General features: G+C 32.5%; 1 long non-coding RNA gene across 4 annotated transcripts; it reads left to right on the top strand.

Annotated features, from left to right (window-relative positions):
• The first annotated feature begins 12,516 nt into the window (after positions 1 to 12,516).
• On the top strand, positions 12,517 to 14,821 carry LOC120086815. Of its 4 annotated transcripts, none has more exons than XR_005484337.1 (4): positions 12,517 to 13,603; positions 13,847 to 13,916; positions 14,320 to 14,368; positions 14,450 to 14,821. It is a non-coding gene; the product is annotated as an uncharacterized LOC120086815 (long non-coding RNA). The 4 variants fall into 4 exon arrangements; XR_005484336.1 differs by having other exon boundaries at positions 13,847 to 14,368; positions 14,450 to 14,580; positions 14,666 to 14,821; XR_005484335.1 differs by lacking the exon at positions 14,320 to 14,368.
• The last annotated feature ends 318 nt before the right edge of the window (positions 14,822 to 15,139 follow it).

Raw genomic sequence — 15,139 nt, 5'->3', positions numbered from 1 at the left:
AACTAAAGATATACCCCTAGATGAACAATTCCAAGATGCCGTTATTATTGATAAATTGCCCGCTTGTGGAAGGATTTCAAGAACACCTTGAGGCATAAGACCAAAGAGTTTTCTTTGGAGAGCCTTATCACCAGGCTAATAATTGAGGAGGAGCTAAGAGGAAAGGTCAGAACATCATTCCTGGGAGATCCGCCTCTGCCGTGATAAAACCTGACCAAAAGTCCAAAGGAACCAAGAGGAAAGGTCACAACCGTGGTTCTAGCAACCAAAGCAATCAGAAGAAGCAAAAACCCCCTTCAGGAGAAACTGTACAGTTTCTTTACTTTAACTATAATAAACCTGGACATGTGGCTAGGAACGGTAGGAATAGGCATTGTTTTGCTGGTCAGGCGAACTTGACTAAAGAATTGTTAGTTGCCATGATCACAGAAGTAAATGTGATCGGTGGTTCTGAGAAGTGGTGGATAGACATTGGCACTACGTATTATGTCTATCATGACCTTAGTCTCTTTAAAAATTATACTGAAACTAAGGATAAGAATGTTTTGTTGGGGGATCACCACTCTGAAGGCAAACCATCGAAGGTTTCTATGCAGAAGTGGGGATTAATCTCATTTTTCGTTTTCACAAGATTTTAGAACTACATAATAAAAGACAGAGAGATTATGCATTATAGCTAAACATTACAGTATGCATTTGAAGGGAAAAAAAGGAAGAAATATACATTACCTTTGAAGAATACTTTTTCACGTTCCTCTCGATCTAGATCACAGTCTCTTCTCCGATCTTGACACTGCCACAACTGGAACCTTTTGTATTCTCCAGGTTTGAGAATTGACAGGAGTTGTGGGCTTTACCCAATGTTTGGAATAAGGAAGAGGAGAGATTGAGAGGAGGAGAGGAACATTTTTCTACAGAGAAAGCTGTTCTCCCAGAGAACCAAGGAGGAAGATAATTAGTGAACTATTTTATCACAACCAATTCCCACTACACGCAACTTGAGAGAAATCAGGGGGAGAGAGTTCCTTTAATTAAATTAAGTATGAAATTAATTTAATTAGAGTTATATATATATATATATACATACACTATATGTTATATCAAATACAACATATAGCCTATAGTTTTATATTGTATTCCTATAGTTTTATTATCTCTCAACAATGCATGGTATTTAATAAAAATAATATTTATACTAAAATCAATTATATGAATCTCATCTATATAATTAATATTCGAATCATATATTTATGGTATTTAATATAAATCATATTTATATTAAATTTAATTATATGAATCTCATTCATATAATTAGTATTTGAATCATATTCAAATTCATCTTAAAATACTTTATACTATAATGTAGCAAATACATTATATTAATTATATCACATATATAATTAATTTAATTAATTATATCATATATAATTAATTCCTTCAATTAAATTAAAAATTTCAAATTAATCCAAAATTAATTCTCAATTAAATCCATGTTGAGCTACAGAGAGGATCTTTGAACCTTTAGATTGAAGCTGCAAAGGTACTTGGAAAATTAATTAAACTCTTTAATTAAATTACCTAACTTCAATTAACTATCGGTCACTCCACTAAAGACCAACAACTGTACTCTTCACACTACAAATATATTTCTGTGTCCATTGGATGTAACCAATCAACAATGCAATGACCCTTCACAAATTGCTCGTAAGTACAGTTGGGCCAAAAATATCGTTTTGCCCCTGTATTTATATCTAACTTCTTAAGTACCACTGATTTCTCTAATGAACAATAAGTCATAGTCTAATTATGACCAAATCCCTTTCGGGCGAAGAGAGAGTGTGGCCACATTGCTCAAGCCCCGGAATCAGCCATTTAGGGAGCATTTTATCTACTTACCCCGACATTAGGGAAGGAGTGAATTTTTTCTTGTGTAGATGTGTTCCCAACTCCCCAATCAGACGAATCCCAAAAATAGTAGGCTTATTGAGTTGGTAATCTGGCCACTCTCACCCGTACAAATCAAAGGATCGCCTTTATGAGTAGGAATTCACAATTCACTCAGGATTCAGGTCATGTCACCTATGATTATCCTTATGAAATGTAAGTCTCTATTATTAACGGTGTTATATAATGAGACTAACCATTTCGTGGTTTGGTCTTATACAGACTCTTTGTATGGGACACCCTCGCTCATATGCCTCCATATGTATGATCATAATCATATCATTTGTAACAATTTACAACACTTGTAAAATCTACAAAGCGGGTCGTGTCCGTAGTGTCACCAGAATAAGGTACCCAACCTAATCTATCTACGACCATTTAGCTTATTATTTAAACAAGATCCACCTGTACGTCTTTATATACTTGTTTAAATTACATAAAATAACCTAGAATCTTCGTTTATTAGATTGAGTGTATGCTCATAAAATAACAATTATTTTATTAATAACAATTTGTTTATACAATATTTACAAACTATGAGAATACAAGAGATTTAGGACACCAATCCCAACACACTCAATGAAAGTTACTAGAATCGGTGTGGTGGAGCTGAAGTTTACCTCCGGGAAGACCCTAACATTGAAGGATGTCCTACACACGCTGGAGATAAGAAAGAACTTGGTCTCAGGCTATCTTCTCAATAAGGCTGGATTTACTGAAACCATAAGGGCAAATTTGTATACCCTTACTAAGAATAAGGTATTCGTAGGGAAGAGGTTATGCAACTGAGAGAATATTCAGATTAAATTTAGACATAAATGAAATGAGATCTTCTGTGTATATGTTATATTCTTTGAATGTTTGGCACACTAGATTTTGTCATGTTAATAAGAAATTAATTAGTAACATGATTAGGCTAGAAATGATACCTAAGTTATCCATGAATAATTTTGATAAATGTGAGTATTTAGTCAGGCTAAAATAACTAAAACTCTGCATAAATCAATACTTAGGGTATCGGAGCCTCTAGATTTAATTCATTATGACTTATGTGAATTTGATGGCATCTTGACTAGGAACAATAAGAAATATTTTATTACTTTTATTGATGATTGCTCTGATTTCACTTTTGTATATTTGCTGAAAAACAAAAGTGATGTCTTTGATGCTTTCAAATTGTTTCTAATTGAAGTAGAACATCAGTTTAACAGAAAGGTTAAAAGACTTTGTAGTGATAAGGAAATGAGTATGACTCAGAAAACTTTAATGAGTTATTTATCTCACATGGAATAATACACGAAAAGACTGCGCCTTACTCTCTTGAAATGAACAAAAAAATCGAAAGGAAAAGTAGAACTTTAGCTAACCTAGTAATTGCTATTTTACTTTTTGAGGAGCCGCGTCTTATTGGGGGGGTGAAATCATTCTTACCGTGTGTTATGTCCTAAATAGAATACAAAAGTATAAAAACCCAACTTCACCTTACAAAGTCCTTAAGAATAAGAAACCAAACTTGTCATACTTTAGAACCTGAGGATGTCTAGCTTGTATAAGAATTCTAGATCTAAAATAAGAAAGCTTGCTAGTAGAGCCTATGAGTGTGTCTTTATAGGTTATGGCATAAATAGTAAAGCTTATAGGTTCTATGTCCTAACAAACCAGTGATCATTGAGTCAAATGGTGCTGACTTCTTTGAGGATAGATTGCCTTTTAAATCGAGAAAGGGGACTTGGGATTCAGTAGTCTAACCCTAGTTAGAAATCCTACTTCTATAGAGGCAGCTGACCCAAAACCTAAAAGAAGCAAAAGAATTAGAACCGTCAAGGATTTTGGGGATGACTTCCAGATCTATAATGTAGAAGAAGATTTGAAAGACCTAAAAGTTATCATGTCCTCTATAGATGCCAACTTATGGTAAGAAGTTATAAATGATGAGATGAAATCTCTTGAGTCAAATAGGACTTGGCACTTAGTAGGCCCTAAGTTGCAAGGCAATAGGGTGCAAATGGATCCTAAGGAAGAATCTTAAACCTGATGGAACAGTTGACAAGTTTAAAACTAGGTTAGTAGCAAAGGGCTTTAGATAAAGAGAAAACATAAAATTCTTTGACACCTTCTCCCCTGTCACTAGAATTACCTCAATCCATGTTTTGTTTTATCTCGCTGCCCTTTATAACCTTATAATACATCAGATGGATGTAAAGACCGCCTTCTTAAACGGTGAACTTGAAGAAGAGATTTACATGGAACAACCTAAGGGCTTTATAGTCCATGGTCAAGAAAATAAAGATTGTAAGTTAGATAAATCTTTTTATGGCTTGAAACGAGCTCCTAAGCAATGACATGAAAAGTTTGCTAACCTAATCCTATCTAAAGGGTTCAAGGTTAATGAAAGTGACAAGTGCATTTACTACAAGGTTGAAAATAATCTTTGCACTATCCTATATCTGTATGTAGATGATTTGTTGATCTTTGGGTCCAACTTGCACGTCATAAGTGATGTGAAATCTATATTGAGTGAAAACTTCAAAATGGAAGACTTAGGAGTAGCGAGTGCAATCTTAGGCATAAAAGTGACTAGATTTGAAAAGGGAATTTCTTTGGATCAATCTCACTATGTAGAAAAGATTCTAATGAAATATAATTACTTTGAATGTAAACCAGAATGTACTCCTTCTGACCCTAATGTTAAGTTGTTCAAGGACACTAGTGATAGCGTTAATCAATCTGAGTATACGAGCATTATAGGCAGTCTTAGATACGCTACTGACTGCACTAGGCCTAATATAGCTTATGCTGTAGGATTACTTTGTAGGTTTACAAGCAGACCTAGTAAAGAGCATTGGAATGCTATAGAAAGGGTTATGAAGTACTTGAAGAAAATCGAGAACCTAGGATTATATTATCAAAAGTTTTTCGTTGTCCTAGAAGGGTTCATCGATGCTGATTGAAGTTCCTTCTTGGATGATTCGAAGGCTACAAGTGGCTATATTTTTAATATAGCATGCAGAGCTATCTCTTGGAAATCCAAGAAACAGACTATTTTAGCCTAATCTACGATGGATTCATAAATGATAACACTAGCAGAAGCAGGCTGGCTTAAAAGTCTGCTATCAAAGATTTCCCCATGGGAAAAGCCAATACCAGCCATATTGATCCATTGCGATAGTACTGCAACAATCACAAAATTTTAGAACCATTATTATAACGGAAAGAGACGAAATATATGTCGTAAGCACAGTACAATTAGAGAGTTCCTCACTATTGGTACAGTTAGAGTAGATTACATAAGAACTGAAGAAAACTTGGCAGATCCTTTGACGAAAGGATTGACCAAAGAAAAAGTTTTCAAAATCTTGACTCATGCCTAAAGAGAGTTGAATCACTCTGAGAAAAACCCAACCTATAGACTGAAGATCCCAATAAAAAGGTTCAATGGGTAATAACTAATCACAAGTGACATAAAGTGAATCATGCTAAAATCTATACAGAGCCCTTTTTCTATGACCTAGAGTTTGAGCATGACATCCTGAAGCATAAGAAAGGTAGAACTTAGTTTTTAATGAGATATATACGTGATCTCAAGTGGGGTACCTAGCTACAGGAGTACTCATGATAGACTCACCTATGTGGATGGGAAGTGAAGGCCACTTCTTATGGAGTTCTTGGCAAACTCTCTAGAGCGTTCACTAAACTGGGATACACTTGCTAGACTTTAAAGTACGAGCTTTCGAACTACACCCTAATGATGCTGTGTGTGAGATGTTGTTAGAGATAGAGTTCAAAACCATGAGTTACTCTAGTTTAGTCTGAGTCATCTACATTATGTAAAGGTTTAAGTCATAAGACACCTTTACTTATGCACGGTATTGTATAGACTGATATTGCTCGATGAAAAATGCTTTTCTTATGTTTTTAAATTTTCAAGTGGGGGATTATTGGTGAAACTTTGAGTTTTTAAAAATAAAAGAAAAAAGAAGAAGAAGAAAAACTTGTCGAGAATTCCACATTACTTAGGTTTGAAAGAGGAGTCTCCTTCATATACTCTTACCTTAAGTTGTGGGTTTGGGCCTTAAGGGGTACCCATATTTTAGAGGGAGTGAGAAGATAGGCTAACTTGGGTATGGTGGACATCCCACACGCGCATGCCATCGCTGTCGTCTATCCAATCAGGCAAGGTGAGGCACACACGTGTGTGTGAGATTATTTTTTATTAAAAATATTTTTCCTTATTTTATTATTTTTAATGTCTTCATTCAATCCTCAAACACGTGTCGCGAGCCGGTCAGTCTTCTGCCCACAGTGCCCATTCCAGTCTTCCCACCCACGCCTTACACGTACATATGTTCTATGGCTGGGTGTGACTTTCTCCCCTACAATTTCACACTGCAGTTGGCCTTCGAGGCCTATAAAAGGTGCATGCCTTCAGAAATTTCAATACAACACATTCGATTTATTCTATTTCCTTCACTTACGTTTTCTGTTTTTCGAGCATTGAAGGGTGTGAGTTTTTCGGTCTGGTACTATGTAGCTCCGATCGAGATAATTTTTATATTCTGGGCTGTGTTTTATCAAGGAAACGACGTGACAATTTCGTAGAATTGCTAGCACACTTGGGTAGAACCGTGAAACGTCTTAAAGAAAGCGAGCACTGAGACTAAGTTTGTAATGAATTTCGATTTTACAGGTTCCATTCTTCTTAATATTACCGTTCGTGGTTCGTGACTACTTGTTGTTTTCAAATCTTGACTGTCGGAGGGTTACCAGATCCAACACTAATGACTAAGGTCACATTAGATCACAACCATTTAATTATGCATTTAGTTTCTAGTTTTAATTTTTTCTAAAAAAGGTTATGCGTGTTTTGTCTCCATTTCTAAGTTATGGTTGTCATCTTTTCTAAACGAACATTGAACTCTTAGTCAAATTCTAAAAATGATAAGATTTTAAAAACTACTTTTTTTAATTCTCAAAAACCTAGCTTGAAAAATATATATATAAAAAATAAAGAATTCAATAGGTACAACTAGTAGTTAGAAGTAAAATTTTTAAAAATAAAATAAAAAAAACTCGATGAAACCTAAAATGTTAATGCAACAAATTGAATGAATTAATAAGTGATGATTTGACATAATGTGCCAAAGAAGAAGAGAATAGAAGAAAGACAAAAGTGTATTAATTCGATAAAATAAAGAAATATATGTGAAGAAAGTTCTAGAACAAAATAATTTTGAGTATTACCTAGATTTGATTGCTTTTAGTCTAGGGTTTTGGAATAACTTTAACATTTTGGGAATGATAAGGAAAGCTTAACTAAAGACTAAAGGTCAGCATCATCTCTCTATTTTATTTGGTTTCAGCTTTTGTTTATAGCCATCCTAAATGATTCAAATAAATAAATAAAAACCATACATAGGAAAACTTAACCTTATTTAAAATGAGTTCAAACTTATTAGATGATATAGAAGTTTTATATCTTAAAATCAATTAGTAATAAGAGGAATAATTTATATATCTTATAAAGATCGTAAAGTTTTTCATTCTTAATATGCCCTTTTGAGATGGTACTTCTTTAATTTTACCATTATTGGATCAGATCACTGCCTTTTTTTTTTAAACAAATATCCATTTAGGTTTCATGAGCTCTAATCTCATATTAAATAAACATGAGATTTCGTGTCAAAATCAATTAACAACGTCTCCTCAATATGATGTCTTTTTGGGTTCATCATTCTTAAATCGAGTCCCATAATGTCAAATCATCACTAATTAATATACATTTTTTTAAGACAATCTTAATATTTATCTAGTACAAACTCTTTGATGGGACGATCGTCTAACACAACGATTTTCTTGACAGCTAAATATTATAGGATTTTTTCAAAAATTTTCTTATTTAAAGTGTGTGTCTAAGTATGTGTTTGAAATACCTTTAGTGTTTAATTTGAAAAAGAAGTGATTTTGAAAGAAAAATAAAAGTTTGGCAACTATTCAAAATGGATTTGAAAAGCTATTAACGTGTTTATTTTAAAGAATTGTTATCGAAAGTGTTTAAATGAAAATAAACTTTTGAAAAATATTTATTTTTTATGTTAATCCAAACCGACCAAAGTTGGCTAGACTCTAACTTATATGAAAAATATATATAATTTTTGGTAGTTATAAACAAAAGTACATGTAATAAATAAATAAAGAAGAAAAAAAATTAGGAGAAAGGTAGATTGAGGACCATATGGGGGTGGAGTTATTTGAGAAAAAGTCAAACAGTCCAATCTCCCATTTTTTATAGGGAAATTGCAGTAGGTATCAATTTTAAAATGGTATTTTCTGTGTAGATTCTAATTCAGTAAGTTTGAATTCTAAATTCTAAATTCCTATTTATTCATATGAGAAATTAGGCCATTTGGTAATTGTTGTTTCATAGGATCTTCTTTCTTTAGTTGTGGTAAAAATTTCACACATTTGTTCTGCAGCTCAGAAATTTATCTTCCTTTAATTTATTGTTCACTTTGATTTTTTCCTTCAAAAAAAAGGCTCAAAGACTAAAATGGTAGCTCTGCAATTTTTGTGTTCCCTAATTCTTCTACTATCTACTCTTTTTTATGAAGAAAAATACAGGGGAAGACGTAGATTTTGTTCTATTTTTTATGTTGACATATTATGTTATATTAATAAAAGAACCTGTAAATTTGCTCCTGTTTGAACAATTACATTGTGTATATCACGGATATAGTTGTCATTTGTTTTGATATAACTACAACAATGTATTATTTTAGTATATTAATGCATTGTTTAAACAGTTTTTTTAGTATATCACATATCAATTCAATGATCCGTCAAGAATCAAATCGTATCGAATAGTAATCAGATGACAATCTCAAAGTACTTAATATCAAATAACAATTGCATGATAAGCAGATAATAATCACAAAGTACTTCGTATCAAACAAGTATGATTAGCAATCAATAATATCTTGTAACCAGACCGTAATCACATAACAATTAATATCATTGACAATCAGAAAAAAAGTGATTTACATTTTAGGATAATGTAGTGGGGATTTTTCAAATTTAAATTTTAGGAAATGCTTGAAATGCACCATTCAAAATTTGCTATATTATATTATTGTAGTGTATCGATAAAGTGTCTACATCATTGTTAACAAGAAAAATAACATGTATAAAAGATGGTTCATAATATTCCTAATAAGTATAAAATAACAATCAATATCAAATAATAATAAGACAGCAATTAGATAGCAATTGGTATCATTAATAATCATCACCAAATAGTAATCAAACAACAATCAAATAGAAATCGATATCAAATAGTAATTAATCAATAATCAAATAGTAATAAATATCATTGACAATGAGTATCAGATTGTAAACAGACAAGAATTAGATAGCAATTGGTATAATTGGCAATTGGATGACAATCAATATCAAATTTTAATTTAACAACAATCAAATAGTAAATCAATATCATTAACAATTAGTATGAGATAAAAATCAGATAACAATCAATATGAAATAGCAATCACACAACAATCAAACAATAATCAGATAGTAATTGATAGCATTGACAATCAGATGGTAATAAAATGAAAATCAGACGACAATCAGATACAATCACGTATTTTTAACTGTGAGAGCATTTTGATGATCGGACTATTTTAATTAGACTGAACTTGTTATTTTGTCATTTCCTACAAAATTCATATATCCAAACTATGGACCTAATTTTACTATTATTTTTTTACAGGCTTACAACTGCCTCTTTTTTATTTTACATTCAGATGACAACTTGGAATAGAATTCTTCCACTATTGCACTTCAGATTCATGTAAGCTCTCCATCGCCAATCATCTCAATAAAGTTCCGATAAATTCTTTTTAATTTTCAAAAATTAAATTAAATTATAATCATCGTTTAAAATTTTCATCAAAGTCTCAAAATTTCGGCCCAAATTTGGATGTCCTTAATATTTTGATCGGAGAAATTTCGTTTTCCCCCAAGTTCGATGAAATTTTGAAATTTCTAAAATATTTTGATTCTCCCTATTTGGACGAAATTTTGAGATTTTGAGAAATTTTAACCTTTCAAGAAAATTTCGATTTTTTAGTTAACTATGTTAGCTCAGTTTAAGTTTTTTAATTTTATGGTTCTAATTACATACAATTTTATAGTTTCAAACGACAATATACTTTTTGACCATAGATTAAGTCTTTTTATGTGTTACTTTTTCTAATTTCTAAGTTTTCTCAATATTTAGCTTTATTATCGATCCAAAACCTTCATTTTTAAAGAAATTGAATTTGAAAAAACCACAAATTAAATTTGAATTGATTTGAGTTTCTTTTTTTAACCATCCAAAACTTTCATAATTTTCATATCATTTTACCTCTAATACCTAAACTTTATATTATTTTGTAATTATTTTTTATTTCTTTTTTAAATAATCACTACTATCATCAATATTTACATAGACATTTACAACAAACATCTAAATATCATCTTATTTTATAGAAATTATGATTAAAAATGATCAATTATAGTATAATGAAGTCATAATGAAAGTTTTATTAACTAATTATAACAATTTCCATTCATTTTCGTAATTTTTTCCAAAATTTTTATCGATATTTCCATAAAATCGAGACCTTAATATTTTCATCGACATCAATATTTCGAATCTTGATTATAAACTTTGTTAATTAACTCCCAATTCATATTTAAAAAAAAAAAATCCAAATCTTAAAAATAGGAAAAAATAATTTTAAAAATTTGTTTTGTTTTTGAATTTTTAACTAGTAATATTAATATGTTTCTTTAACAAAGTGACACACTGAGTGGAAATAAATTTCAAAACCATGAAAAAAATTTGATATTTTTATCCAACTGAGTAAATTATTTTATTAATCATAATTCTTGATCTTATATTCCTTGCCTTGTCCTTTTGTTTTTGTTTATCTTCAGATCAGATTCTATGGGCTCAAGGCATGTGACCATGTTTTTGGTCATGGAGAGAATATTTTCACCTAATTAATTATAAACGTTCTAATGTAGTTTTAATTATTATTGTCTTTTCTGTATTGATTTAGCATAATCTCTTTTCTTTTTCCTTTTTGTATTTTGTTGATATAAAAGATGGCTTGAAATCACATAAGTTACCTATGAAAGGAAGGAAAATGAACGACAGTGCAACATCTAGTCATTTCAATTTTCACGCTCAAGTCAATAAGGAGTCGAATGGAATCAAAGTAATGAAAGTAGTAAAGAGTATTTTCCAGTGTACCTCTCACAAGCTATCCCCTTAAAAAAATATAAGACTTATTTTGTAATGATGAGATAATTCATTAATTATGAGTCTCTAGAGCATCTTGAATAGTTACAAAATCGTGTCATTATTAGGGTGGTCACTGGTAATGATTATTGTCAAATGATTCCTCAAAATTCATACTTGTTTCCTTTGAGTTCACTTACCTTCAACTATTGTGTAGGTGTTTAATGAATCATTAAATACCTCTTTATTAAAGTATAGATACGATTAGGCCCATGAGAAATAGACACTACACTACCTCATTTAGACACAAGTTTAATTACTACAAGAATTTTGGGCTTTAATGTCGACTGGAAAAAGTGAAATCAGATGTATAATGTCGGTTTTGTTTTTTTTAAAAAAGTGGATTTTTAATGTCACTTTTAAACCGACATTGTAGGGATACCTTTAATGTCAGTTTTAAACTGACATTAAAGACCCGCTTAATTTATCTCACTTTCTATTTTTCCCCCATTTGTTTTTTCATTTCCCTCTTCATTCTCCCCCTATTTTCTTTTTCCTCTCATTCTCACACTTCTCTTTTCAGACCCTCTTCTTTCTCACTTCTCTCTTCCAAACCCTAGTCATACATCCGTCGATCGTGGGTGAAGAGGTTGTCGTGGTGTAGATTTGGCCTCTATGCAGGTCTAGTCGTCGTGCAACCCGCGCCGCTGCACCCAATCGCCCGCGTCTCATCAATCGCCCCGATCTACTGCGTGCCACCAGGTTCGTTCTTGGCCCAGATCTGCTCCGCGTCTCATTAGTCACCTGCGTTTCATTAGTTGCTCGGATCTGCTGCATGCTACGAGGTCCGTTCTTGGCCCAAATCTGCTCTGCGTCTCATTAGTCACCCGGATCTACTGTGCGGCGCCGCACCCAGTTGCCCACGTCTCATCTGTCGTTCGCGTGTCTCTGTCGTGCGCACCACCAAGTCCGTTCTTGGCCAGCTGTCGCCAACCCATGTCTGTTGTGGATCTCTGTTTGGGTCGTGCTACCATCGTTCGTGGGTGGATCTCATCTGTTGCATAAAAAAAAAAAAAAGAAAAAAGAAAAATGGGTGCAAGCCGACGATGAAGATATACAATCATCTTTTGGATGCATTACTGAGTGAAAACAGATTTCAAACCAGTGCAAGAATGATCGTGTTGATACTGCACACAAGCTATTTGTCGAAATGTTAAGGACTGCCTACCTAACGTGGTTAGCTATACGACTATGGTCTTTTCACTATGTAAAGCAGGTAAGATTGATTATGCTAGAGAGCTAGCGGGAAGATTCAATGCAAATGTCTAGATAGAATCCTTCAGCATAATGCAAATGTTTAGAACTATATGAAACGCTATTGTGCCTAGTGGAGATTACATCTAGTTTAGTTAGGGCATTTAGTCTTTAATTAATATTTGGATCTCGTCTATTGATTTATTGTTGGATGTTTAGATTTTGTTATTACTCCATAGAACTACATGTTGGATTTGTGATATGTTTCCATTTGTTAGGTATTTTATTCATTGTAAGCTTTTCTTCAAGTATTTATAGAAAGAGTCTAACTCTAAGGACACGAGTCCTGAAATATATCTCGAAATTAATCTTTAGAGTTCTCATTTCTTATTTGTTAGATGGTTGTTAAGAGTTCTCCTTTCTTATGCTAACTACTTGTGTTTGTTGGCTTTTGAAATCACTTCTTTCGGTAGATTTTGTGATTTATTGTGATATTTATTTAGATTGATGGAATTTAGAACTTTGCTGAGTTTTTGTTTTTTAGCTTTTCTTTTCATTGATAGGAACTGAGTCCATGAATCTGGAGGTATAAGAAATGACATGACGTGTTGGTGACGTAAATATAAAGTTCTTTTTTCTTTTTCCTCCTTTTGTTTTCTGATTGCTGAGGCTGATATTTACTCGAGCGGCCGTAGGGATTTCATTTCTTCACAGATAGTTTGCTCCAGTTGCCACATTCTTGTGATTATTCTTATTTGATTCAAGTGCTCAGAAGCAGTGTTAAATATAAAGCCTCTCATTCATATTCATTTCCATATTGTAAAGTATAACTCTTTTCAAAAGTAACCTCCGACCTCCGATTTGGCTTCTGTTCATATTCTTACTCTCATTTGATACTAACTGTTGTCACAAATAACACAATTCTTCTTATGCTAATATTCTTTTCTTCTTCCTCCAAGTCTCTTATGTTTTCAGGTTTCAATTATTGATAGAAATTTTGTACAATTGAGAGATATTTGACTGAATCAAGCTGGTGTAGCAGTGCTGTCTGGTTGCTGATGTGGTTGTTGATGTTGCTGTTGCTGCTGGCTGCTCCAACAGTTTGTAAAAATAGGTCGAGTATGTCTCACACTGTCACAATATCATTTATTGGACCTAACCTAATTGAAGTACAAACATCCAATGTGAGCCCATCTTCCCCATGTGAAAAGGGAAATAAAGAAAGAAAATAAAAGCCATAACTCAAATACCCCTTTGGAAGAGACATGGAAGGCATTGTCGTCATTTGCATGTCTCCGCTGCACGTGCCGTTAGGTTCGTTCTACCCTATATTTTTAATGATGTTGTTTGTGTATTTTTTAGGTATTCGGAATGGGTAGGGAGGAGATGGATTTATTGCAACAGCAAGGGATTCACATAAAAATTGTTCGTGGTAAGTACATTTTTGAATGCTTGCAGTTTTAAGAACAGTTTCTAAGTGTTTTCAAGTGACTCTAATGATATAGAAATTCCTGTTTGAGAAGTTATAGTGTGCTTATTTCTCTTCGGATCATATTGGATTAGAATGTAACACCCGTTTATGATTCAAGATGCTTGAGTTTGTGGGTTGCACTATGGTAGTTTGTGGGTTATTCATGCACTATGGTAGTTTTTGTGACAACTTTTGAGATTTGAAGTACATTGTGAGCTAAATTTTCTTATTGATGCATGTGTTCTTGAATATTCATTTTTTGGGAATTTTGATAGTTCTGTTGAGAACAAGTGGTTGTACAATATTTTTGGGAGTGTGTTTGTTTGAACAAGTTCAAAGTAAATTTTTGGTTTTGTTGTGGTAGCATCGCTATGTTGCCGAAAATTTTTCATCGACTTCGTATCTCATATTAGGTAACCAAGCTTCTCTTCTTCAAGATCTTGGAAAAGAAGATTCTCTCATTTATTCAACTATTGAGTTTTCTTGTTTTGCAGGTGCAACAAAGGAGTAAAGATTTGACATTGCAACCTCTTTATGTTTTTTCTTGGGGAACTCTATATCCAACACATTCACTATAAGAATTTTGCCTTTAATGTATCATTTATACACATTCCCAATAAACAAAGTTAGTTGAATATAAATTCTGATCACATTTTCACTTTCAATCATTTGTCTTAAATCTTTATTGTTTATGATCTTTTGAACAACAGTGGTTAGACAAAGATGCCTATAACCAGATAATGTTGAAGCTGGGAGGTCTATTCAAGAAGAATTATGAGGGATCTATACTTACCAAGTGGAGAGGGACAGTAAACTCATAATGTTTGTATTACTTGTAATTTTTGTTTTCAAAGCCTGAATTATTGTACGGCCTTTTAAATTATAATTTTATAGTAGAATTTGCGGATTAAATGTAATAGATTTACAATCCATACATTAATAATATGTCATAGTTACAACGTTCGATAATGATGTGTCATGTTATACCTTTTGATCGAAAAAATGGATTTGGCAATAGAATTTTTTTAAAAAAAGGGACAATAATTAATAAAACAGACAGATTCTGGGCTTAAATGTTGGTTTAAAGGGCTTCATTTGATTCTTAGGCTTCAGTTGCAACCGACATTAAAGGGCTTTAATGTCGGTTGCAAATTTCATTAAAGGGATTTAATGTCAAGTGCAGC

Source organism: Benincasa hispida, chromosome 9, assembly GCF_009727055.1.
Source record: "Benincasa hispida cultivar B227 chromosome 9, ASM972705v1, whole genome shotgun sequence".
In the NCBI taxonomy this organism is placed as follows: Eukaryota; Viridiplantae; Streptophyta; class Magnoliopsida; order Cucurbitales; family Cucurbitaceae; genus Benincasa; species Benincasa hispida.
Note: the sequence above shows the minus strand (reverse complement) of the source record. Positions and strands in the feature narration are given on the sequence as shown.